Source organism: Neopelma chrysocephalum, unplaced genomic scaffold (assembly GCF_003984885.1).
Source record: "Neopelma chrysocephalum unplaced genomic scaffold, ASM398488v2 Primary Assembly neopelma1_66, whole genome shotgun sequence".
NCBI lineage: Eukaryota > Metazoa > Chordata > Aves > Passeriformes > Pipridae > Neopelma > Neopelma chrysocephalum.
The window spans coordinates 8,502,906-8,528,683 of NW_020897725.1; the positions used below are offsets into that span (position 1 = coordinate 8,502,906).

At 46.5% G+C, this 25,778-nt stretch overlaps 1 protein-coding gene and 1 long non-coding RNA gene across 2 annotated transcripts in view; one reads left to right on the forward strand and one right to left on the reverse strand.

Annotated features, from left to right (window-relative positions):
• The window catches only part of FAM49B (family with sequence similarity 49 member B), a 96,768-nt gene extending 76,140 nt beyond the window's left edge, over positions 1 to 20,628 (reverse strand). The window contains exon 1 of the mRNA XM_027684459.1: positions 20,562 to 20,628. The gene's annotated coding sequence lies outside the window, so the exon portion shown is untranslated. The remainder of the gene's footprint in view (positions 1 to 20,561) is intronic.
• LOC113968150 lies at positions 863 to 17,802 on the forward strand. Its single transcript, XR_003534397.1, has 3 exons — positions 863 to 1,331; positions 15,126 to 15,183; positions 16,470 to 17,802. It is a non-coding gene; the product is annotated as an uncharacterized LOC113968150 (long non-coding RNA).
• Positions 20,629 to 25,778: the final 5,150 nt, after the last annotated feature.

A 25,778-nucleotide genomic window follows, 5' to 3' on the forward strand; every position in this document is an offset into this window, starting at 1 on the left:
GAGCGGCCGCGCAGCACCGCGGGCACCGGCCGTGCGGGCGGGCGTGCGCTGACCCGGATGTACCGGGGGGGCGGGGGGGCGGCCAGCAGCAGGTGAGTGCGCAGGCGCGCCGAGCCGGCCGGCGTTCTGCGCGTGCGCCCGCTTCGACTCATAGTGTCTCGGGCAGGGGCGGGGGAGCCAAAGAGAGGCGGGCGGGCGGGCGAGGCGGAAAGCGGGGCAGCCCCCTTAAAGGGGCCGCCATCTTCCCGCAGCCCCCGTGATTAACGCTACTCAATTAAACATGACCGATCGTTGCTTGAGCCGGTTGTGAGGGTTTGGTGGGTTTTTTTGTTTGTTTGTTTTTTAAGGGGCTTTAAATGTTTGTAATTGGCAAAGCCAGGTTGGGAAGGGAGGTGAGGTGCTCCTCCTCTGCTAAAAGCGGGGTTGGAAGCCGTGCATGAATGTCTGCCCAGGAGGATCGTGTTGTGAGATCAAAGTAAAAAGAAAAAAAAAAAAAGAAAAAATAAAGTTCCATCTCTCAGTAAGCGCTGCCACAGCCCTGTCCCACCACCCTCACGGCTCGTCCTGCACTGCTCTCCATCCCCATCTCCCCGAAAATGCTAAAATACACAAAAATGGAGTAAAAACCACATGGGGTTATGGGGGTGGTCTGCCTGGAGAAGAGGAGGCTCAGGGGAGACCTTATTGCTCTCTACAACTCCCTGAAAGGACAAGTGTCAGGATGAGAGGAAATGGCCTCAAGTTGCACCAGGAGAGGTTTAGATTGGATTTAGGGAAAAATTCTTCACAGAAGGGGTTGCCAAGCACTGAAACAAGCTGCCCAGGGAAGTGGTGGAGTCACCACACCTGGAGATGTTTAACAGATGTGTAGATGTGGCACTGAGGGTCATGGTTTAGCAGTGGATTTGGCTGTAAGTTTACAGATGGGCTCAGCGATCTGAAAGGTCTTTTTCAACATACATGATTCTAAATTACTCTAAACACAAAAACATATTAAGGACATTTCATGGACTTAAATGTTTTCCTCTATGTATGAATCCCATTTATGAAGGTTTCACCTTTTCTTTGCCCATATCACAACCCAGATTTTGGTGTCTTTACACTGGGACAATGCAGACCCTGAACTGCTTCTACTTCTGCCATAGGTAAATTGCCAAAGCAGAGGGATGGCACAAATACCTTGTTGTGGGACTTGCTGTTTTAGTAAAACTACGTGTAGGCGTACTGAGAAAGAAAAAATTCATATTGTTTGTTTGTTTTTTCTTCAGGTAACCTGGAATCTAGACAACGCTTTTCAAAATTTTGCCATAAAGTCTCACCTGACCTTCCTGGTGAGTTGTTCTGATGCCAAGGGAAGCTCACACTGTGTGAGGCTGCTCTGGGAGCAGTTCAGAGACTGAGTGGGACAGCCAGGCAGTAGCATACAGATACTGCCAAGACAAAACTTGCAGCCTCAAAGAGTAAAGTATTATCAGTAGAGCAATAATCAGATGCGATTATTCAATCTGAAAGAGCCAATCCAACCACCTCAAAGTCTAACCACTTTTGCTACTTTTTTTTCAGAAGCCTGATAGCAGTTTGTTAACTACCAAATATTAATGAATACCAAGTACCCCCAAACCCACTTTGAGAAAGAAAAAAAATGGAAAGTACCTCTGAGATTGTATTATATGTCAATGTATTTCTCTTTTTATCTTCATACTTACATATAGGTTGACGTAAACTGATAAACTTAGTTCCTCTTGTAACTTGTTAGGATTCAAGATATATGGATTTGCTTTAAAGTGTTCTAGCTAAAAGAGTGTCCTGGGATATAAAGGAAGCCATTTGTGAGTGTAGTTCAGCTGCAAAACCTGCTTGGTGAACTCAAAGAAAATCACCACACTTGAGTTTTGGGCCTTGGGGAGCAGTCAGGCAAGACCAGGGCTAGTGCACCACATACCTGCCTGCTGCCTTCACCTCAGCAGGGAAAAGGGAGTGTTCAGGCAAGCCCTGGAGTCTCCAAGAAGTTTGTACAGACTGGAGTAAACAGAAGAGATGTCCAAGAAGAAATGAAAGATTTTCACAGAAGCACCTTGAGCAGAGTGACAGAAGAAGTCCCAGTTCTGCTTGTGTGTGATTTGTGTAAGTGGCTGAACTTAGTGCTTGACGTGACTTTTCACTTCTGCTACAGAAAGGATTTTTTGCAACGAGTGGATACAAATTTTGAGGTGTAGATCAATGCCCCCTCCTTCCTGAGATTATGGGAGGTCACTACCACATCCTCATCTTCTCTAAATCCCACTGACCTTTGAAAGTCCACGTGCCAGGCAGCAAGCAATCCAGGTCCCACTGAATTGAATTGAAGGGAGGCAGAATTGAGCTCTGAATTAATGTTGGACTTGTTACCATGTCAGCTTAATAGAAAGCTGGGGGTCTCATCTGTCACATTACAGAACTTTGTCCTGCTGCACAGAGCTAAAGTAGATAAGGAAAATTTCCTACTGAACCCATGAGCAGGTTTATAATTATATTTACTCCTTGGGGCTCTCCAAAGTTGTATGATACTTTTTTTTTTTTTTTTTGTTCTCCCAGGCAACTAGCAATAGGATAAGAGGACACAGTCTTAAGCTGCACCAGGGGAGGTTTAGGTTGGACATTAGGAAGAAGTTCTTCACAGAAAGGGTGACTGGGCATTGGAATGGGCTGCCCAGGGAGGTGGTGGAGTCACCGTCCCTGGAGGTTTTTAAGAAAAGACTGGATGTGGCACTTAGCGCCACAGTCTAGTTGACATCGTGGTGTTGGGTCATAGGTTGGACTCAATGATCCCAGAGGTCTTTTCCAACCTAAATGGTTCTTTGATTCTGTGATTCTGTGATTTGGATCTCATATCTTGCAAAAGTGCAAGAATGCCCACACCCTGAGCATCACTGATGCTTTAACAGCAGCTGCACACTAAGGCATCCACATCCCACATAATAATTGAAGCATAAAAAATTATTGAACACTGTGGAAAATGCTGCATGACTAAACAACCCAGCAATTTTCTATTAGTTCTGCCCTCACTTTTAATTTCTTAATTGCTTTTCTGAATACAAAATTATTTTACCAGGCTATTACTGCAATAAATATTAAAAAAAAAAATCCACAACAAAATTAAAGATTATATTTGTCAACTAGTATCATAAAATAAAAGACTGGTAACAAAACATAACTGCTCCTATGCTGCTAAATACCTGAGGATTGTCTTGTTAGTAGGAATGTTGGTGGCAGGCAGGTACGGCTGACCGGAAAGAAAAGAGGTCAGAGCGTTTTCATCAAGAAAAGATTAATAAGCTCCAAATATACAATTGGATGTATAGGTATTGTTTATATGTGTGTACATGCCAGTGACAAAAGATGACTTTATTTTATATATGGATGGCCAGATGCATAAATAAAACCAAAGGAGCAAACCTGCCCTTAGGTGCCGTGCACTGTTTGGATACTTGGGCTGCTTTTCAGCCTAATGGTAGCCCAGGGGAGAGAGTCCAAAGGGAAAAGGAAGTCACAGCCACCCTCTGCCCTGTGCACTCAGCAGGGACAATAGAGTGCTCTGGCCACTGACAGCAGGCTTGTTTGTCTTGGGGGGTTGGACACCAACAACTTTTCCATTACGTAGATGAATATAGAAATAGAAAGTAAGCATCCTATTGCCAAAGATTATTCTTTTTCAAAAAATGAGGAGATGAAATTTCTTTCAGAAAACATCAAGAATGGAAGAAAGGCAGCTTTGCAGAGCTCCCTTGTTACACCGTTGTGGTTCAAAGCACCTTTCAGTTCGGATAAAGCTAACATCAGGTTTTGGCCCTCCTCCCCATCCAGATTTTCCCACCTTCTCAAGAGCCCTGCCAGTAGACGAGAGAAGGCAGAAGCAGTCACATTCACATACAGAGTCCTTTAGGGCTTTCATTTTGGGTAGTACAAATCCTCTGATATAAATGTCTCTTTTCAGAAATATAAACAGTTGCAACAAAATATGAACAATCTACATAAATTTTGAAAAGCGCAGACAAAACAAAAAGCCAAGGTCAAATCACTGGATGCTCACAAGGATCCCTGAAGTGCTTCCAGATACTGTAATACCAAACAATTACAATGTTTTATCTTTCATGGAGACAGGCAAACGTAATCTCAGAATGCCTTTCCCCCCTCAAAAAAAGGTCATTTTGATTTTTAGGTGGCAAGTGGGGAAACAGAGGTGCTTCTGGAGTTCAGTCTTTTTACCCTGACAGACCTGGTGAAAAGCCTGTCATCTCCTCTTGCTGTGCCCCAGTCACTTCACATGACTAATTACATCAGTCATATCTCTTCTTCTGCCATTACAAAGTCTGAAATTATTTCCAAGATCACTCATCTGGTGATGTAGTGGCTCCCTACAAATGATTAGCACAGCCTCTTCGTATGGGGAGCCTCAACTAACATATACAGCATACTCTCAATCAATGGACACTTCTTTAAGTCAAATGACACGAGAGAGTTCAGTGTTGGACTGAGATCAAGAATAATGGGGATTGTACAATATAAAGCTCTTTTGTTTTCACATTTTGCTGCCTTTCCTCAGAAATACAGTTTACCTGTATGAGACAGGGAAGCAAAAAGAGGAATAAAGAGAAAATGTCAGGTGTTAAGCCTGCACTGTAAGAAGACTGCAGACCAGTAAGCACAGGGGAAGATGGAAAGAGGAACTGCAGCTATTTTAATCATGTTTTATCTCTACTGGAAAATAGATGAATTAGAGTAGTAGACTGTTACAGAATAGAGCAGAACACAGTATTAGACACCAAGATCTTTAAGGTGCTTATAACAGTTTGTGAAATACAGAATTTCTTCAGTGTTCGCTGCATGGACACCATTGCACTGCCAAGTACTTTGAGTAGTTGCAGTGGTGAACCTACACCAGTAGCAAACAGGCAAGGGAAGAGGCCTGCTAAGTAATTGAGATAAGCCAGCCCTACCAAGTTTAGGAGCATGGCCACAGGCTGTCCTTCCAAATTTATGGCACTAAAGTGGAGGAAAAATCCAAGATGCACCCATTTTTCTGCAGAGGTGGAAAAGCTACGATCACCTTTGCTCATATGAAAGGCACCTTTCTCCAGCAAAGCTCCTAAATGTCACTGGATTTATTCACTCTGGGTAGCAGTCAGTGCCTTTAAGTAACGGCTTCACCAAGTCACAGGAGGCTGTGAATCAGGGGTGATGTAGAGTGGCAGAGTTTCACTTGACCTCCCATTAGCCCCAGTCAAGCCAGTTTATTTAACAAAGTAAACCACCAGGACCACAGGAGGAAATAAACCATATATCTGAACTGGAACTTTCTCATAAACAAATTTTCTTTTTTTCTCTTCCCCACAAAATGTTTCAGATCAATCAGCAGCATTACAGTATTCCAGTTAATGGACAGAATCAATGTTTTAGAGAACAGGGAAGGCAATATCTAAGAGGGCTAGACTGTCTCATTACTCTCTGGAAGAGAACCCAGTTTTTTGTTTTGATTTGGTTTGGGGTTTTTTGACCAAACACAATTGTGCTGCCCTGATGAAAACAAATATTCATCGATTCAGTAGGATTTCTGTCTACCTCAGAAGCATGAGACTGGTATTTTACTTTGATCACATCCTTTGTAGTGATGTAATCATTGTAGGGGTTTTGTTTATTGGTTGTTGTTTGGTTTTTTGGGGTTTTGCCCCCCTCACCCCTCCAAAGTGCTTGATTCATTTGTTATTAGAAGCCCCCTGAATAACTTTTGGCTCTTAAGTGATTTTTGGGCTGTGTCTAGGTGTTACCAAGGGACATTGTGAAGAGACCATTTCACTTTGCCTCAGCTGTTCCTTTTGCTGCAGCTGTACTTAGTTTCCTCTTCACATCACAGTGGAAGTTGCAATCTTTTCTGGGGGAAATAGGTAACCTAACTAAAGCACTTCAGGGAAGGGCTCTGGAGACTATCAATCTCAGGGGACAATTTCAAAATTCAGTGAACAGGGACTTCACAAAATAACAGTGTTAGGTACTGCTGGGCAAGACATAAGCAAGGACAAGCATCTCAGGCTGCATTGAATAGGATGTGTTCCTCCAGTGACATGACCACGAGCTCAGGGTGCTCAGCACCCCACAGGACTGCAGTGTCACTCTTGCCACTGTTCTTCCCTTCCACCACTAATTTGCTTTGAAAGGACCTGGCTGTTTAGTCCCATCTGAAAAGTAAAATTCAACTTAGTTGATCAAAACCTGAACTGATTTTGCAACATTCACTTGAACTACTATAAACCAAATTTATCTTTGTGTGTGATCTAAGTGATGTTGAGAACAAGGCTACTGAATAATGAGAGAAAAAAAGATTATGATTTTGTTATTAGCTCACCAACGACATCTACCTCATTAAAATAACACTGTTATGATGCAGTCATCTGCTGTATCCCATTATACTGCTACCTTCATGCAATTCCATCAATATGCTCCAAAAAGCAGCAGACATTAAAATCATATTAGTGTACCCAATGTCTGAATGTAAAGAACTTTGAAGAAACTCTTTTCCCATCAGTACACATATTTTCTTGTAGGCTTTCCTGTGACCTCATATCTTTCCGTGGGATGAGAAATCCCAGTCATCCATCACCTGCATGGTAGGATTATTTGGGTTACAAAGTGAAGTCTTTGAGAGCGATTGTTTTAAGAAGCCTGGATAGAAATAGAGCCCTTACTGCTCACTGTCCAAGTGCAAGGAAGAGTTTGCTAGCAGAGGAAGTGGAAAGCGAGGACTTTCCCCCATACTGTAATCTGTGAGGGACAGACTGGGTGCAGATGAAGGCTGCCATGAAACAAAGCATTTAGACTGCACTTAAACACTTCCTTTGCTGAGCAACTGTAACACTGCACACCAGACGTCTTTCTCTTCCTTTTTCCTGAGCATGAATATGGCACTTAGAGCTAAATCGAGCACCAAATACAGCTGTTTAATATTCAGTTAGCAAGAAAAGAGTAAAGCTGATATTGCACATTGCAATTGCTTAAACTTATTCTGAGTTTTCCCAGTTGATTAAAGGATAATATTTTTTATGTCCAGCTGATAAACCCCACACGTGAGCTGGGAAACATTCTGTGCCTGTTTATAGCAATCTAGATACAGTCCCATCTGAGACATCTGGGTTCCTGGAGTCAGAGCTTAGGTGCCTATTAAGTTAATGATCAGACTAGAACAAGAAGCTTTTCCCCATGACCACGCCAACTCTGCAGGATTGCATCACAAACCATCAGGATTTTTTAAATACATGGTCATATTCTCCTGAATCTAAATGAGTCCCATCTCAGGCAGTGAACAAACTAAAAAGTGGAAAGAAGCAAAATAGTCTTCTCTTGTGAGGTATTAGGCTGTAGCCATTCTCCTTGTCCCAGGACATACAGCCTGCACTGCCCTGGAAATCTGGTTTATGATGCTGGACACTCAGCAGCATGTGTATGCTGCCAAGTCAACCTGCATGTCATCTCCTGTCCAGCTGGCAAGATGTAAGAGAGAGACTGGAGGAGCTGCTAGCAAAGGCACTGGGAACATAGCAGGGAAGAGGACAGGTGGAAACGGAGGAACCTGGAAATTTTGCATTGAGAAAGCTCCAGTGGGAAATGTAGGGCACACAAAATCCATATCAGGAGAAAATTACCATTCATTAGTTACACTGTTCACAGGACTCTTTATGTTTCAATTATTTTTTCTTCTCTTCCAAAAAAAGGCAAGTGGTACTTGCTTCTTCATGCTCCCATTATGTTCCCATTCTTATTTTAATCTTAATCGTTTATCCATTGAATTTTCTTTAAAAGGCTGGTAAGGGCAGATGTAGAGAATATAACATTTCTGTGGTTTGCTCAAAGAAGACCAGCTTAAACAGGGATGTGAGAGGGCTTGGGGAACCATGTGAGAGCAGGGAGCAGCATAAGTGCACCGAGACATTCGTAAGTGTGCTTGCTTCTAAATGGTTTTAATGGGGTCACTCCTGTCCTAAGGCACAATACGCTGCTGCTCGGATGACAGACTCTGCCCCTGAGCTTCTGAAAGGTTTTGCAGCTGAGTGTGACAAGCTTGGGTTTAGTGCAGAGGGGGCTGCACTCAGGACTTGAATGTGGCCAGATGGCAAAGAGGGGACACGTGTCCCCAGTGGAAGACTGAAGGGCTACCAAGAAACAAGGCTGACAGTAGAAGACCATGATGCAGAAAAAACACTCATGTCATGCTGAGGCTTGGACAAAGGTTTCAGAAGAAATAGATGTTTTGGGAAAGGTTGCAATGGGGCAACATTACAATATAATGCCTGTCAGTGAGAAGGAATGGCTGCAGGCTTATTCTGCAATAAACCTTTAATTTGTTCAATGAAGAACATTTTAAAACCTTCCTCATCCTCCACAAGTACGGCTATTCACCCAATGACTCTGTTTTCTCTTTTCAATGCTATATTCTTCTGTTATTGCAGAGAATTAGAAAATATACTTTTAAATTAAGAAACTGTAATTAAGTAGGCAATAAACAACGTGGGGTGATCCAAACATGTAGCAGTTTGGAACTCTCCTTGTTTATGGCCTTTCTTACAAAAACATTTGTCGAAGCCTGGTCTCTCTTCACTATAGTCCATCCCTGCCACAAGGTATCACTGGTAGCCCTGGGAGAATTTTGTTAGAATTAATCACTTATCAACTTCTTATAAAGGATTTATTTAATTCTGAAAGGTGCTAAGGGAAAAGCACGCACATACACATGTGCATCCAGAGCTTTAGGATAAAAGAAGTAAAAATATGGTCATATGAGTTTCCCTCTCAGGAAAAAGAATACAGGCATTTACTAGTCAGTAAGGGGTTTTTTTGTTTGGTTGGTTTTGTTTGCTTTTAGTGATCTTTAAAAATGCTTAATACATTTCTTGTGAGCCGCCTGTTTCACTTTAATGCAGAGTTAACCCTTGCAATTCATTAATTGATTTTACATTGCATTAAATGTTGCAATGAATTCAGTCTCATATTCTACACTTCTATCTGTGTTATTAAACAAAAGCTCTACTAGCTTTACTTGGCTCAAAACCAATACAGTGAACTACTCTTAATTATTAATAATCTGTTTCCCCTTCAATAAAACTTTTTGGACTTTTACTACAGTAGGACGATATATTTATTTGGTGTGTGGGGTTCAGAGCAATACAGTGCACTCTCTCTGGGAAAGAATCCAAAAATAACTATCAACTTGATATCAACCCAAGGGATTTCCTAAGGGAATGGGAGTATCATTTCAGGGCAGATCATCAGTGGTTTAGGGGAATTAGACAAATTCATGTCTGGGGAACAGATGCCTCAGGGTTAGTAAATGTGTGAGAGAACCTTTCCCCCTCGGTCACCAGTTCAAGTCCATCCAGCACAGCAGTGACTGGAAGCTATTAAACATCTAATGAACTTCTGGGGCCTCCTGAAACAGGGAGTGAGATTCCTAACAGACACTTGCTTACATCTTGGAGCCGCTCCTACCCAAACTTGCAGTCTCAACAGCAATACATAGAAACAGAAACTGGAATAAGCATGGTGGAGTGAAGAACACATCTGCAAAATGCAGTAAGCAGGCTTCTGGGCTGGCGATCCAGCTTTAGATTTACTGCTGGCACTTTCCTGTTCTTTCAAAGAAAGAAAATGATCTATTGCAAAGCACCGTGTTACATAACCTTTCTTCACAACCTCCATCCGAAGGGCCCAGAAACCTTACAAACCCGCATTTACAATGTCTCAGACCTTGGGGAAGATAAAAGAGTAAAGAAGGATTTGATTTCATGCTTGGAGGACAGTTGTAGGGGTCCTGGGACTCCCAAACTGCTGCATGCTGCACATCTAGCTTTGGTGCAAGTCTGCTAGGAGAAAGGGGGGACAAATGCTGAGCATTACAACCACAAATCACAGCTGTTGATGGGAATTGGCAGGAGACCAGGGAATGCTGGGAAGCATAGATGGCCTGCAGCAGAAGGTAGGGCTGAGGAGGGCTCTCTGACACTTGAAGCTTTTTTTATTCATCTCCTGGTGCTTTTCCATCCTGGCATCTGGTTTCCGTGATAGCACAAGGGAGGGACGCTATGGTGCAATTTTATGGTATGTTCTCCTAGGTTATGTTGGCACCTCCTCGGGTAAACATGTCTCAGCACAGGCTCAGGTTCACTGTGCCCCGGGTTCAGATTATTTGCAGTGCTTTATTTTGCTGATAGCTCGGCCCAGTTGCCTCTGTTTTTCATTTGAGGAGGAGGGGGTTGAGACTTGCCAACTGTCCTCCTGCTCCCTCAGGACAGAGCCATGCTGAGGGGCAGAGACAAGCTGTGGCACAGCCCTGTCCCTCAGCAGAGCTGCCACCAGAAGGGCATGTGATGGGGCTTGTAGGTCTGTGGTCCAGTGCAGGAACTGGTGAAGCTGGAGCTTTGTGCTACAAGACCTTGGATGTACCCTGGTGCTCTCATTTCCTCATGCCCTTTTGAGTGGAAGCTCTTCAGGGCTCTCTGTATCCACTCATATGGTACATGACTAAACTGTGCCCAAATTCTGCCATAGGCTTCTGAATAGTGCAGTAGTATAAATTACAAATAGCATGCAAGTTTTAATGGCTGAAAAATGAGGAGAGAGAAAAAAGAGGAAAGGTTTTCTGTAATGGGATCTGCTGCTCACCTGCTTTTGTTACTAGCATGTGCAAATCTTGCTATTCTGGTCCATTATATTCAACAATCTTATACTCAGAGGCAGGTGAAATGTCATACCTCGGGGTAAATTTTCTCTGCAGTAGGCAGAGAATTTGTCCTTTAAACACCCTTAGTACTAATGAGACATTGATCCAGCAATTTAAAATCCAAGAGATACAGATGTCTCATGTGGGACCATTTTCAAATGTGTTGATATTTTGATTCACAAAATGAGACACTTTTAGAAACAAATGCAAATTCATTTCATTCTAGATTTGAGGTCAGCTGGATACTGGAAAAGAAATGTGCAATGAATGTTTAGTATGCTCATCAACTATCTTTTAATCTCTGTACACCCAAGGGATAAAAGTGACATCAGAGAGAGGAAGGACAATTTCTAGTTTTCTGTATTAACTAGTACATCCTCTCATGGGTCTGGAACCTAAATTCACCTATTGCACTTGCAATAATAGTGTCTAGGGCAAAAGGAGGCTTTGGGATAAGGGACAGAGTTTCAGTAACCTCTGAAAATATGTCTTTTGCACTATTGAATATGCTTCCATCTCCAAAAAGCTCTGCTTCTGCTCAGCTGCACCTGGGGGAGTTGTCAGTGTTTTACTGATGTCAGTGAAATTCGTGGTAGGACTGGAGCCCAACAGTGCAGGAAACAAAACAAAACAAAAAACACACCAAGGCAGGGTTGCTTAATTTGTTCCCAGGTCAATGCTCTGGCCACTCTTCCAGCTCAGAAATTATTCAGCACACTATGAGAAAGATGATCTAAACAAACATTTAGAACACATCCACAGCTGCCTGACAGATAATGAGTTCCTGGTAGGTCAAACCTTAGTGAAATCCAGCAAAGCCTGAGTGTTGATCTGAGCTCCATCCTGCAGAAGAGGGTAAGGCAGATATGGAACAACTTTAGGGAAGGATCACTTGGCAAGTTGCTGGGTCTCAGCTGGGTGTGAACCAGCACTTGCCCTTGGACCAAGGCTTGGGGGTCACTGCCATGGCTGCAGGCAGGGCACTGGGGGCAGAAATGTGGCTCACCTGCCTCCTGTCCCCCTGTACTTGAGCAGCTCCCAACAGAGGGGACTGGCAGGCAGGGCCTGCAGGGGCTGGCTCTGGTTTCCCCCAGCAGCAAGGACACGTCTGACTGCCCCTCAAAGTCTCCTAGCACAAGGGCTGGTGAGACATGGCATGCTGGACACATGGGTAGTAACACGGATGGGGTGTGTGCTATTACTTCACAGGGGGATTTCACAGGAAGCCGTGTCTCCTCTTGAGTGGACATGAGCATTCCCTGTTGCAGACACCCCAGCTGCTGAATGTCACATGACAGGGGGAGCATGAGGACTCAGATCATCTCATGCATGAGGAACTAGGGGAGGAGAAAAAACACAAGGCAAGTTCCTTGCCAAAGTCGCCCTGCAGAGCAGCCTCTGCCCTTCCCCTTCCTCAGTAGGGCTGGTGCAGAAGGGGTTGCATTTCTGGGAGATGCTGCCCAGGGGAAGTTGCACCAATTTGGTGCTGACTGAGAACATGACTTCCCTCACAGACACACGTACGAGAGTGCCCAACAGAGTTAAGAGTAAAAGCCCAAATGCTGTGCAATATGAAAATGACTGTATCCAGTTCTATGAAAACAACTGCCCAGGAACAACTCTGTGCAGCATCGGGCAAAGAGCTGATAAGCCACGATCTTTCTGGTGGCCTTGAATCAGATGGACCTCTCCAAGGGCTCTGGAAAGTGCTCTGGCCTGCCAGTTGGATCAGCAAGCACACAAGGTTATCAGGATCAGTCCTTTTCTACATGCTCACTCAAGCACAATATTGTCCTTCTGGGTCCCTGCTCTCCTCTCTTGCTTCCTCAAACTGACTGACATGCTGCAGGAGTCTGCAGGGGGATGAATTTACTGGTCCTGTACCAGCTACATGATCTCTTGGAAGCCCCATGCAAAGGCACAAGGGAGGGAAGAGTCACCACCCAGGTGGCATTTTCTCACAGAACAAGAGTTCTGAGTGCATCCACTGACTGCTTCTCACAACAGGTAGTTCATTTTTTAAGAAAAAGATGACAGACCAAACAGAACCTCAACAAGTTTAAAAGACCATTTTTTTTGCATGAACAGCAGCTAAAGGTCCCGGGTACATTCATACCTCAATACATAAATGTATTGTAGAGATGTTGTAATCATGTTATGTCCAGGTACAAAATGGGGCAGCAGGCCTGGAACATGTACAAGTGGATCTAAAGCAAGTTTTGCTCCTAAATGCAATTATAGTAATGCCAGTAACCAGGATATGTCAGCTGTGGATTCTGAGCACAAGAAGTCCTAGTATAAGATTTGCAACTTTGAGCCACTCCTAAAAGCATCTCCTTTCAAGGCAGTAATCCTGGAAAAGAAACTTGGTTCCAACCCTTACATAGAGATGGGAGTGGCTTCTTCATTCTCGTTTGATGGATTGCTGAAGGCCATTGCCAGTGGATATCTGTGATACTCAGAGAGCACTAACATGAGAACACTAACATACAGTAAATATTTCTTAGTGCCTCAACGTAAGCAAGATGCCAGACAGACCCACTAATGCACAGAAGATTGTATCTGGTCTTCAGCGAGTCCTTCAGCTGGAGTTAGGATTCACAGACAGGAGCATCTGCCCTGCTCTGTTCTGGAACTGCCAGAACAGTCTTGGGGATAGGGCTCCTATTTTTTCCCCTTTGAGTTTTGTTGACTGGTCCAGACCCACCACCATGACGACCCAAATCGTCCCTGGAGTTTGCAGACCACAGGGATACTCCCCTTGACACTACTCTGTGTCTCTGTGTCTCTGGTGAAACACTGAGTTGGAGGGAACATAAATCATCCATCATGTAACTCTGTCCTGATGGCAGCAGCTGTCCACTTCCAGGAGCACGCTGCTGGATGAGGCCCACAGAGACAGGCTCCAGTTATCCCTCCATAGGGCAGTGCAGAAGAGATGTGACCCAGGGAAACAAGCCACCTCCAGGTCCTCTGTGGGCTGCTGTGGTCCTCCAGAGAGCAACCACACGGCCGTTCCCATTTTGGGGTGGTCCCTGCCCCTTGCCTGAAACAGCCCAGGCACCTCACAAGCTTCCAGTGCAATCCCTGCCAGAGGCTTCTGGGCAGCAACGTCCTTGACGCAGTCCAGCTCTCGCTGCTCCGGTGGGAGGATGGTGTGAAGAGCGTGAATCCAGCCCTGCCACCCAGGATGAAGCTCTGCAGCCACTGCTGGCTGCTGACAGCCAAACCAGAGCCCTCTCTTGCACTATTTTACTGGAGGGAGGTCATCAGTTTAACCGCACTGGAGCAACGCCAGTGCTTTGAGTAAACTTTTCAAAGCTTCACTAAGGCATTGTTTAATTTTGATTTCCAAGTGACCTCCAATTCCTCTGGATATGCTAGGAGTGGAAGAACATTCACTCCCAGGAGTTCAACTCTGGCAGTGGGCACAGGGCCTAGCAAGGTAGTTCCCAGGGAAAGGGGGAGAGACGTGAAGGCTCTTGTTGTTCTCCCCTCCCTCAAACACATCACCCCCACCCCAAATAGGAGCAGCCATATATCACCTCCACCGGCAGAGCTAAATAACTCAACCACCCCTCCCGCAACTCCCTTCCCCAGCAACTCAAGATCCCTTTTTCGTATCATTTTCCCTTCTACCAGCAAATTTCCACCGTTTCCCACCCAGTATATTGCACATTTTGACTTGCACCAATAAACCTGTTTGCATAGGTCATGCTGCAAATGAAAACAACAGCAGGACATAAAATGAAAAATAGTCTGCAAAGAACCAAACCACCCGAGAGTTATTCTAGTGAGGTGAATAATTCAGTGACTGGTTTTTACTGCAGCCCCGTTAACAGCAACACAATTACAGTGGAGGAAAATAAACCACAGCTGAGGAAAGGAAACAAGTGTCTTGGGGGCTCCTATCTCACCGAGGAAACAGTGGGTGGATCCGGTCCCCAGCGTGGGACTCAGGCCACATCCAGGGCTCTGACAGCAAGTGACCTTAGCACGATGCATCCAAAGCTGTATTCATAGCAGCTGAGCAAAGAAATTAAAGGAGTGTGGTAAAAAATGCTCTGGCTGTTGCTAGCGCTTCACAGTGCTGAAAGTAGCACTGGTATTGGCACAAGGTTAGTGGCATCTGCACAGCTCTCTGCTAACTGCTGACTGAGCCCTTCAGGGAAGCGAAGCTGCAAGGACAGGAGTGGGACAAGGCGAGGGAAGTGTGAGCTGCAAACCTCTACTTGTCTTGCTCAGTATCAGATGAATGTTAATTCTCTGCTGGTTTGTACAGCCACAGACAGGCCTGTTCCTACTAATTTTAGCTCTTGCCTAATTTAAAACTACAGACATGCTATTTTCATGGTGGGCTTTTTTTTCCTCTTTTTAACAGGTTGTAGGCTGCCAGATGCACTCCGCGTGGTTAAGAAATTGGTGCTGTCCAAGGGGAGGTGAGAAACCTTTTTGTTAAAAATAAGAACAAAATTGCACATTCAAACTTGGAGCTATTAAGCTCCAAGAGCAAGTCTTGGTGGTAGAGCAGCCTGCCTGTGCTGGGCTGAGGGAAGGAGCAGAGCCTCTGGCCCTGCTGCCTTGTGGTCTGGAGATGCACCTTCCTCAATCCTCAGACGTCCTATCCCTGCCATCTCTCAGCTGTGCACACACAGAGGATGTGCTGTGCTCCATCATGAGCACACATAAAACCATCTGCCCTCTCTTCCTTCACTCTCTCCACCCATACACCCACCCTGCTTACAAGCCCTTGCTCCTCCTGCTCCAAACTACACCTACACTCAGACCCCTTCTCCCTGACCCTGTGCCTTTCCTCCCACACGTGCAAGCACCTTCTCCTGCCTCTGCTCCTCCTCTGGCACATGGATCTGGCCCCCATCTCCTGCAAAGGTGAACAGTACATGAAGTGCTGAGCCTGCCCACAGCAGGAGGCAACCCTGTGCTAGAAACGGGTGTGAAAAAGTGGTGAAGTGAGGAAACATTTGTGAAAGGAAGTGAGTGGGTGGAGGGAAAAGCCTGGAGTGAACAAAAGTCAACAAATAACACATTGAAACTTGAGCTCTGAGTGCCCAGGGTGGATAAAAGGAACTGAAATACAAAAAAAGAACACAGAAATTACTATGGGAATGCAAGTATTCTACGGTAACATACACCTATAGTATGCTAGGGAACAAAGTACTGAAAATAAAGAGGAGGCTCAAAACAAAAAGTCTTGAGAGCAAATGCCTGAACTGCAGCACAGGTAGCTCCCATGAGGGTGAGCAGGGAAGGCATCAGACCATGCACATGCATCTTGCTGGATCTAGGTTACTAGATCTCAAAATCCAAGTGGACTGAAGGTGTCTCACTAAACACAGACACAGATTTTAGCAGTTATTAATAGACTGCATGCCCCTGTGCATTCTAATTTAGTACTTTCAAGTAAAGCACTTTAAAGATAATATTAAAAAAAATTTAAAAGGAAGTGTTATTTCTAGAACAATCAAAATGGAAGCCCAGCTCTGCTGTTGTTTCTCATAGAGCAGTAGTTCCTCAGTTAAGTTTTCTCCCTGACAGATGTAGCAGTGCACACACTTAGGAATATAATTCCCAGCTTTTCAGACTATTACTTGTGTATTCCTGACCTGTAAACCTTTCCTTCCCTCTCTAGCCTTGCAGAGCAAGATTGGTGGTGCTATAAGTTTCAGTAACATACCAGAGAAGATCTTTGTTTTTCTCCTTAAAGGACAACAAACTTGAATCAAGGGGCTGTACCAAAAGTCAGCCAGTTTTGACCTCTGAGAATCAGCCCATGCAACCTCAGCTCCCACTGGTGAGAAATTATTCAGACAAGTCACTCTAACCACTCACCCAGTGAGTGGGTTGCATCCAAGTTGCTGCCATGGTCATGGGGAATGAGCAATGAACAGGTAAACAGCTATTATGGCACGCACAGAAAAAACTGTCCAGTTTTCATTGCATCTCATTTTCCTTCCCACACGTTTCAAACCAGCCTGTTCCACAGGGATTGCCTGCAGAAGAGGAGGTTCACTTCCACACATAGTATGACGGCCCATACCGCTTTCATTTTAAGAGAATAAAAAAAGTGATCTGAGAGTTGTCTGTATATTATTCCCCAAATTTGTCAGTGGAGGAGCCCAAACGTACACACTTGGCATGACACCGCTCCCTCTGGGGCTACGGCGAGCGAGCGCTCTTGGAAAACCGGCAGTGCATCCGTGCCACGGGTTACAGTGATCGCTACTGACAGGTTCTTCATGGTATCACAACAAATTAGGTCACAGATTAGATTTTCATAGCACAGATTACAACTTGTGTCTATATCTTTTTGTTAAATAGAGAGGGTTGTGGCCAGGAGGTTTGACCTCAAGATTGGGAACAAGGCAGATGTGGGGGGCTGGGGAGGCCCTATTTCTGGCTGAGACAAAGAATATCTTAGTGAAACTCAGATAAAATGCCTAGTTTTCTGCTGTCATCAGAAGATTTGGTATTTTTCCCTTTCTATACAGCAAGCCTTTGAGAAATAATGAGTTTGTCCACTAGATACCCTGCAGTAGATCTTACAGCATTGTTGTGAAAGAGATAGCAAAACCAGCATTTTATACAAACTGCATTTTTGATGATAGAAAAGCAGCCTGCATCTTGTGAAAAACTGCTGGGAATGAAAACCAAAGCTACCTATTAGACTTATCCCACCTATAGCCATAAGGTCACGTGTACATTCAGTTTGAGCATCTCTGGTTTAGAAAGATCTTAAGGGAATAAATTCATATGTGCAGTGTTCAAAACCCAACCAAGAAAAAAAAAGAAAAAACACTGTGTGGAAGAGTTTTAAAATATACCCAGCAAGGACAGTAATAGAACTCAGGCACCAAAAAAAATCCAAGCTATATCAAGCTCCACACAGAGCAGCGCAGAACAAAGGTTTCCAACAGCTGAGTAACTGCAGACACTGTGCAAAGTGCTTCCTACCCACTGTGAGATACAGCCCGGCTGCAGATTTGAAATCCTGCTCCAGCAGCTGGGTTCCAGCAGACTGCCAGGGCTGAGCTCTGCTCCCAGCCGCCTCCTCCCTCAGAGCTGAGCTGCTGCAGAGGAGAGAACGCACCTGGGAGCCAGTGAGCTGGATTCAGCACCCAGTGGAACCATGCAGGTCTGTGTGGGGGCAGTGATTCAGCTGATAAGCAAGCCCACAGCCATGGTAGGCACTAAAGGAAAACCTAACCCAAGCAGTTTATGGGGAGAGGTCTTGGACTGAGCTAACTCAGAGACAAGCCTTTCTAAGTCAGGGTTGAGAGAGCACTGCAGGAATGACCTTCAGCTTACAGAAACAGTCCTGACACCCACGATGGGATCACATCTGTGCTTGGGCAGCCTGGAGACCCACACTGGGTCTCTGCTGAGCCTTGTACTTAGTCAATTAGGGCAGGTCTGCTTATACCTGCTGGCAAACCAACCTGGCAAATCAAGCTCACAAGGCTGTCTGCAGGCAGAGGACACAGCCTCTCTTCCTGTTCCCGGGGCAGCAAGAGGAGCACATGATGCTGTGCCTGTTCCCTATCTGCAAGTTTAGACACGCTGGTGCTCAGTGACCTCCACTCTGCCTCACACCAAGCCAGCCAGCCCCATCTCCAGGTGCCAGCACTGCTGCCCTGAGTCACTGTGGCTGTGCCTCCAGCTCTGAAAGGATCTCACACGTCACTTCAGCAGTTTTTCACAGGAAATATGCTTTTACTTTCAAAATACTCTGCCTTGTTCTCCACCAGCAAACACAGGAAGTATCTCAAACACCAGTCTTTATTTTTGTGAGCCACTATTTATCCTCTGATACCTTTGAGTACTAAGAAATAGCAGTTGCGAGTGGCTGTGGCCTCCCACACTCAGAGGTGGAATGGAGCTTTTAACTACCTCCAGTGCATCAGCTTCTCCAACTGCCCTTGCTGGGCACACTTATATTTAGAGGCACAGAATGAGGCCTAATAATTTTTTCCTCAAGCCTGAGCTGTGCCTCGCAGATTATTGAAAATCCATTGCACGTGCTCCTTGCTGAGCAGTCTGAACTATCGATCTCAGTCAGAGAAACAGATGCTCTGGACTTTATTGGAATTGTCTTTAAAAGTCCTGTTGGCATGACTGTTCCTGCTGGATGCTGAACGCTTCCTAGCCTCCCTGCAGAGCACTGCTTCAGACCTGCTCAGAAACTCCTTCTGCCAGGGGGGCTCCTCCTGCTAAGCTGTGGAGGGAACCACATCACTGATCCTGGGAGAGCTAGTGGTGGCAACTGTCGGAGAACAGAATGACAAGGCCTCTGGTCTGAGGAGTGCTCAAAGCAGCAGGTAGGGACTGCTGCCTGCAACAGCAGCTGGAGAGCATCCTACTGCCTGGATAAGCACCAGCTCCCAGTCCCTGCTGAGCGGGAGCACAGGAGAAGCCATGCAGCAAAGTGCTGCCTCTCGCTAAGGCAAGATGACCCTGAGCAGCTCTTCCATGCAACATGAAGCACCAAAATGACCTGGAGTGCCTGTGTGCACCCAGGAGGGTCCCTCAGAGTGAACATTCCCCACTCTCCCTGCAGCGTCAGTTCTGGCCTCCTTGACATAGAACAGGCAGCAGCCATTGCCAGGCTTGATTTCAGCCAAGCACTGAAACAAAGAGGATGTTGCACTTCCACCAAAATCCCACATCTCTTCAAAGCACTTCTCAGTTTGAGGTGCAGGTGTGGGGTTTTCTTTGTTTGAATGAAAAAAAGGGCCTTTCTACTCTTTTAATCGCACACCCAACAAAACACTGAATAAACATACTCGTCAAGACTTTTGGGGTCATGTATGTTAGGGATAAGAGTTCATTTTTAAATGGCACAAGGGTAACTCTGCTCTAAACCATACAGCCAGGTAATCTTTACGGTTTAGGGGCTGCTCGGTCTTATTTCCTCTGTTTCACCACTAACCCTTTTGAAACACTATGGCTTGCTCAAGAGAGGGGTAATTTTCACACACAGTCATGATCTCAACCACACCACCATCCCTGCCCAGACGAGGAAGTACCAGATGCCCAAAGCAGAAGTGATCGCCTCCTCCCCGGCCAGTCCAGCGCTTTTCTGGCTGCTGGGCTGAACTTCGGGGCACAAGATTTGCATGAACGACGACGATTGTTAAGTTTCCAGCCTGGTACCTGTCTGAGCATCAGACGGCAGCACAAGAAGCCTCCAGCCAAAGATGGTCACTGCTGCTCCCAGCCCGGACGGCCATGAGCAGCACGCCCTGTTCACAGAACCAAACCGTGGTTTCCTCTTGAGGTCAACCAGCCTAGGGTGCTGCTGCTCGGCTTCAACCCGGCAGTAGCTGAAGATGGTGCGGGTTAATGCCACACCGCTGGCACAGAGGACCCTCCCGCCCCTGGCCTGTCACCCCCTCACACACATGAGCAGATTCCCCCCCGGCCCCTGCTGACCCGGGTGGCCTCACAGTCCCGGTGCACCGAGGGAAGCAGAGCCCGGCCAGGGCTCCCTTCGGCCGCCCTTGTGCCGCCGCGGCTCTGCCCGCGGCCCCACAGACCTCCCGGCCCCGTGGGAGGCGGCGGGAAGGCGCTGTCCGGGAATTCTGAGCATCCTCCGTCGGCCCCGCCGATCCGCGCCCTCCGGCCCGAGGCCGGGGATCAGCGGGGCGGGGGCTCCCCCGGGTCCTCCCCGCCCCGCAGCTCCCCACGGGTGCCCACTCCACGGCTCCGCTCAGGCTCCTCCCGGCTCCCTCGGGCGATCCCCATTTCCCTGTCGCTCCCTCCCCGCTCCGCCCGCCCGGGGGGCGCGGGCAGCCCCTACCTGGGCGCGGGGCAAAGCCTCGTCCCTCCGGCTGCCGGCGGCGTCACGGCCGCAGGTTGTGGCTGCGGGCGGCGGTGCCGCATCGATATAAAAGGAAGCGGCGCGGGGGGAGGGAGAGGCGGCCCCGGCACCTTCGCCGCGCCCGGCCCCGATCCCCCCCCAGCCTCCCTCCCCGCCGCCCTGGGAGCAGCGGCTGCGGCTCCCCCCGGGCAGCCCCCGCGGGGCAGCGGCACTCGGGGGGTGTTTACCCCGCTGGGCCGGGGGTAAAGGATGGGGCTCAGGTCAGAGCCCTCCCCTCAGGGCCCGCATCCATCCGGGGGGTGAGGAGGGACCCTTCGTGAGGAGTCAGACACGGCCCTGCCCTCTGGGGGCACACACGACACAGCAGAGCACGGGCGAGGCTCTGCTGCCATGGGAAGGGTCCAGCCACATGCCAGAGCACCTTGCAGACTCCAAGTGTATGTCCACCAAACCCAACCATTTCCACCAGTCTCTGTTGGAGCTACCCTGGCCCGGGAGGTACGTGGGGCTGTGGGTTTGTGCCTAGAGAAGGCACCTAGTGATTGTTCTGGGGCCAGGGCTATTGGCAACTCCAAATGCAGAGCTAAAGAAAAAACTCACCAAGGCCAAATTTTTCTTTTAAACCCCAAGAGCTCCTTCAATCTCTAGAGCTGCACTCAGAACCTGGAGAAGTTTTGACATCTCTGAGGCACCTTGCTCCATTTCTTCTCCATCTCCATCTTCTCCATTCTGTTGACAACTGATGACATCTTGGTCACAGGAGGAGTGAGGGTCCCCTCAGGACACAGCGGCCCCATCTGCTCCTCAGGAAGCTCTCCCTCCAGCAACAGATGCTGTTGTTCTCCTGCACCATCAATCCCTTTCAGGAAGGGACACGGATTAGATGGGGGTAACATGTCTTAAGGTAATTTCTCTAAATGGCATTTTGCTGACTGGCTTTACTGTCGGTCACTGACAGGGGGCTCTGATGCTTCAGCTCACTCTGCTGCTCCCAAGGCCCCACGTCGTGGCACAGGTCTTGCTATGATGGCCAAAACAGCAACAAGTCCCATCTTTGGCCCAAAGCAGTTGGAGATGTGGGCAGCAGTGAGGCCGAGGTGCTGAAAAGTCTCACAGGTAACAGGACCTCTATGCAGAAGTACTACAATCAGTGCCTTCTTTAATAGTCCACTGGGGAAGCAGCCAAAGCTATGGATCATGGGCAGAGCAGGTGCCTGCTAGAGAGAGGAAGGTGATGACCCCTGGCAGCCACCCATCTAAATAAACACTACTGGGGCTGCATTTTCCATTAAAAATATTTAGGCAGAACAGTGCCATGGGCAAGTGAAAGGAGCAAAGTCCTGCTCTCAAGGGTTTCAAAGTAAAGAGGAGTTTTCCAACTCCAATGTTTTGTTGGTTTTTTTTGTTTTTTTTTTTTTTAATCTCAAATTTCTGTGCATCCTGGCAGGGAAGGGATAACAGAAGGAGCTTTTCTGCTGGACCCAGCAGCATCTTGTCCAGACAGACCTGGTTGGGAACACAGGTGCCGAGTTAAAGGACGATCCTGTGCAAAATCTGTCCCTAAGCATGGTGACCATTTCAGGCCTTCTCCAAGGAGGTGGTGGGAGTGCCACAACCACATCTAAGGTGGACCTAGATCCTGAATGGGGCTGCTGCCAGGAATTGCTCTGGCGGGACAGCAGCACCTCCATGCTTACAGTTAAATGCTCCTGTTCACAGGCTTTTGGGCACATCTGGTGCCTTCTGCTCCTTCACAGGGCCCAGCTACTACAGCAGCTACTTGGATAATGCTGACCAGATGGTCTCACTGCCCTGCTGCCCTCCCCCTCTAATTATTGTTTGCTAAGATCTTGCTGCTTCTCCTGGACAAGAGATCTTCACTTCACTTGAGTCTCTGCATTACCTTGAGGTCTGAGGGAAGTATATGGCCCACCTATAGGCAGTGCTCAAAGAAAAGCTGCTGATTCCTTATGATTGATCTTCACATCAATGATGGAGTTGTTTTCACTCTTTCAAAGGTGTCCAAGTTGTGGTTTGTGATGGTCCTCATCTCCTGCTCTTCTCAAACCTCCACCTTGGAGCACATGTAGAGCTCATGTTTATTCCTATACCCTGCAAAAGACTCAGAAGTCCCTGTCTTCCAGCATCACTTGGTGTCAGTTCACTTCAGATGAAGCTCAGTGTTTCTTCTCCAGCTGTCCAAGATGCTAAACTTCCCTTTCAGGCAGGCCAGCAGCTCTGTGCACCCTATCAAGGCAGGTTTAGCATTTGTTTGCCTGTTTCTTTCTGCAGAGATTGCCCCAGTTTCTGTAGGGAGGACGGAGACTCAGGAATATCCTGGATCACAAATCTGCCTTTCATCCTCATGCTTCTATCCACAGAGGTCAGAACTGCTGCAATGGTCATGGAGTTGCTCCACAAGGCTTTTTTCCAGCTCCTGGCTGGGTTTCCACACAATAAGAAGTCTCAGCTGAAATAAAAGCATAGGGCTGGCTGCAGCTCACTTACTGCTCAGCTACCTGGGGTTCTTGCTTTCCTGCCTAGTTGCTAAAGTAGGGCGACAGCTCTGAATGCAAAACCTACAGCGACAGGGAAGGCTAGGGCACATGGATATATAGGACTGGAGCCATGGATGGGATAGCCTGCAGTATGGACAGGTGATTACAGGCAGTAGAATCTTTACTAATTTGAAAAAATGTCTGCTTTGCCTATGAGGTGTCTCAAGCATCGTGTGGCCATGTGTCACCAGCTCACCAAGGAAGGCTGCAGGCTCCAACAGAAAACCACTGCAAACCCCTGCTTAACCACCAAACAGCTGCTGACCTCCCCTGTGGAGGTTCAGCTCAAGGCAGCCTGTCTTTCCTTCAGTCTGAAGTTCAGGAGCACATTTCAGTCCTTTCTGATATGTAAGCTTTTGAATTTTATTTAAACACTAAGAACTCCAGCTCAGAGGCACTGTTGACACTTATTGTAGCAGAGATGTGAGAATAGGGAGAGATGAAAACATTAATATATTAAACTAGGTTTAAGAGTATCTTCAGTCTTAAGGTTGTAAGTTTACTGGCAGTGGTAAGTAAATTATTCCTGGAGCATTCCTTGGGGAAAAGACTAGGGAAATTAATTAGTTACCAAAAATCAAGTGTAATGTTACTGCTTTTAAGTGAACAAAGATAAATACAATAAAACAACCTCTAACAGTCATTCTAGAGTAGCTGAATTTGACTGTTCAGGGGTGATTTATCTACACAATGGGACTGTGAGAGAGAAATCAGATTCCTAAATTTCTGGCAGTAACTGAAGCACAAACCCATCTTCAAGCCTTGGGGAAAAAAAATCCCCGTGAGGGATTGGACCCACACAGCCTTTCAACAAAAAGCAACAAGCACAAGGGGAAGCGATGTTTGTGATCAGGCACTGCAAGAACCAAGGCCAAAATGGTAGGAACAGCATTAATAGAATTAACACTGGATTTGAAGTTCCAGGTAAGCTTAAAGCTAGTCTGAAACATTCTTCAGGTGCTGCAGCAAGCGACTGATCAGCTTCTCCTTCTCTCTGACACACTCGGCAGATGTGACAGCTGTCACAAACTGTTCCTCCCCTGCCCCCACTCTTATAAAAAGACTGGAGCAGACATCCGCCTCATGCAGACGGCAGGATCTGTTCTGTAAATTAGAGGAACAAGGCAAAGCCTGTGCTGTGACACACTATCGTTTTTACTGTTACCCCAACAGCAGCTGACCAGAACCAGCCGAGACGCGCAGGTTTTGTGCACGAGTTGACAAACAGCACTTAGCTTATCTCAAAAAGAAACTTGAGCACTCCCTCAGCAGATGACAGAGCTGTAAATCACGTTATGTATAGCCCTAAAAGTATCCTCAAGACAACTTGAAATAGTTAGTTTGTATTAGATAAGAAAAATTTTGGCTTGCAGCTGTATAGATGAAAACATCTTACAGTTGTGTGCACATTTTTTATCCACTTGAAAAGCCTCCAGTCGTGTTTCAGAAGGGCTAAAGGGTCTATTAAAAGCATCCCCAAGAGCCTTAAACTCTCAAGTTGAGAAGTTATCTGTAAGAACTTAAGGTCTGAAGCTGAACTTCATTTGCTGCTCTGTCATATTCTGGTTTCATGGCATAGGAGCGTTCACGGTCTAGGGTGTGAGTGGCATGAAACAGTGTGGAGCATAGTCAGGTGAACTGTCACACAGAACTAGACAGTCTGGACTCCCCCCCTGGGGAGGGGGAAGCATCTGAAAACAAATCATATTTATAGGGTTGTACTGTTTTGGTTGTGCAGCAGGGAGCTATTTCTGAGTTTCATTCCTTGGTATTTAAGATTTGCACCATTTTCACTGGTATAGATTACCTATTTCCTGTTTAACTATGAGCTTTAGGTTTGCCAGCAGAAGGGCAAGGAGACTGAAACTTTAAACAACAAGGGAGTTCTCTGGGCATGCGTTTGTCTTGTTCTCTCTGCTCCAAACCGTATATGAGATATCCACCTCAATTTTAACTTAGGAAAGGAAATCAATACATGTCACTGAAGAACATGTAATACAAGTAGGACAGAGAACTGAGGGTGTTGGAATCAATGGCTCTCTGAATGCTGTTATCTGAAATATTGTCACATGGTAGAAACTGAGCAAGAGCAGAATATTTACCCAGACTTCTTCCCCTGTCCCAGATCCATATTTCATCCTCCTTCCCACATGTTTAAGCTTATGTAAAATTGAAGGCCCCAAACTAACCAAGCAGAATATTCTGTGATGGTGGGTCATCACTCCAGCACTACAATTCAGTGCTGCAGAAGCTCTTTCCACGGCAGTCTCCTGAGCCCTGCGCTGTGGCAGTTACTGTTCTTGATACAAACCAGATCTGATAGCTCCACACTCCAGCTTTTCCTCAGGCTAAAGGATGTTCTTGTTGCTTTCTAGCAATTTCAAGTGACTTGTTCTTTTTAGAACAGCTTTGACAAGAATGGGTCTTACTTTAGAAACATGCAAGAACTGAGCCAGGGATGGGAGAAAGAATAACCTCTGCAAGCTGGGTTGGAACCGAAATTCTAAGCAACAAGGTCACTCCATCCAGGAAAGGTTAGTAGTGCTCTAGCTGGTGTGAGAGCTGCTGTCAGGCAGAGTGGGCCATGCTGAGTGGTTCCTTTCAACCCCATGGGCCAGCTGTGGAAAACAAGACAGAG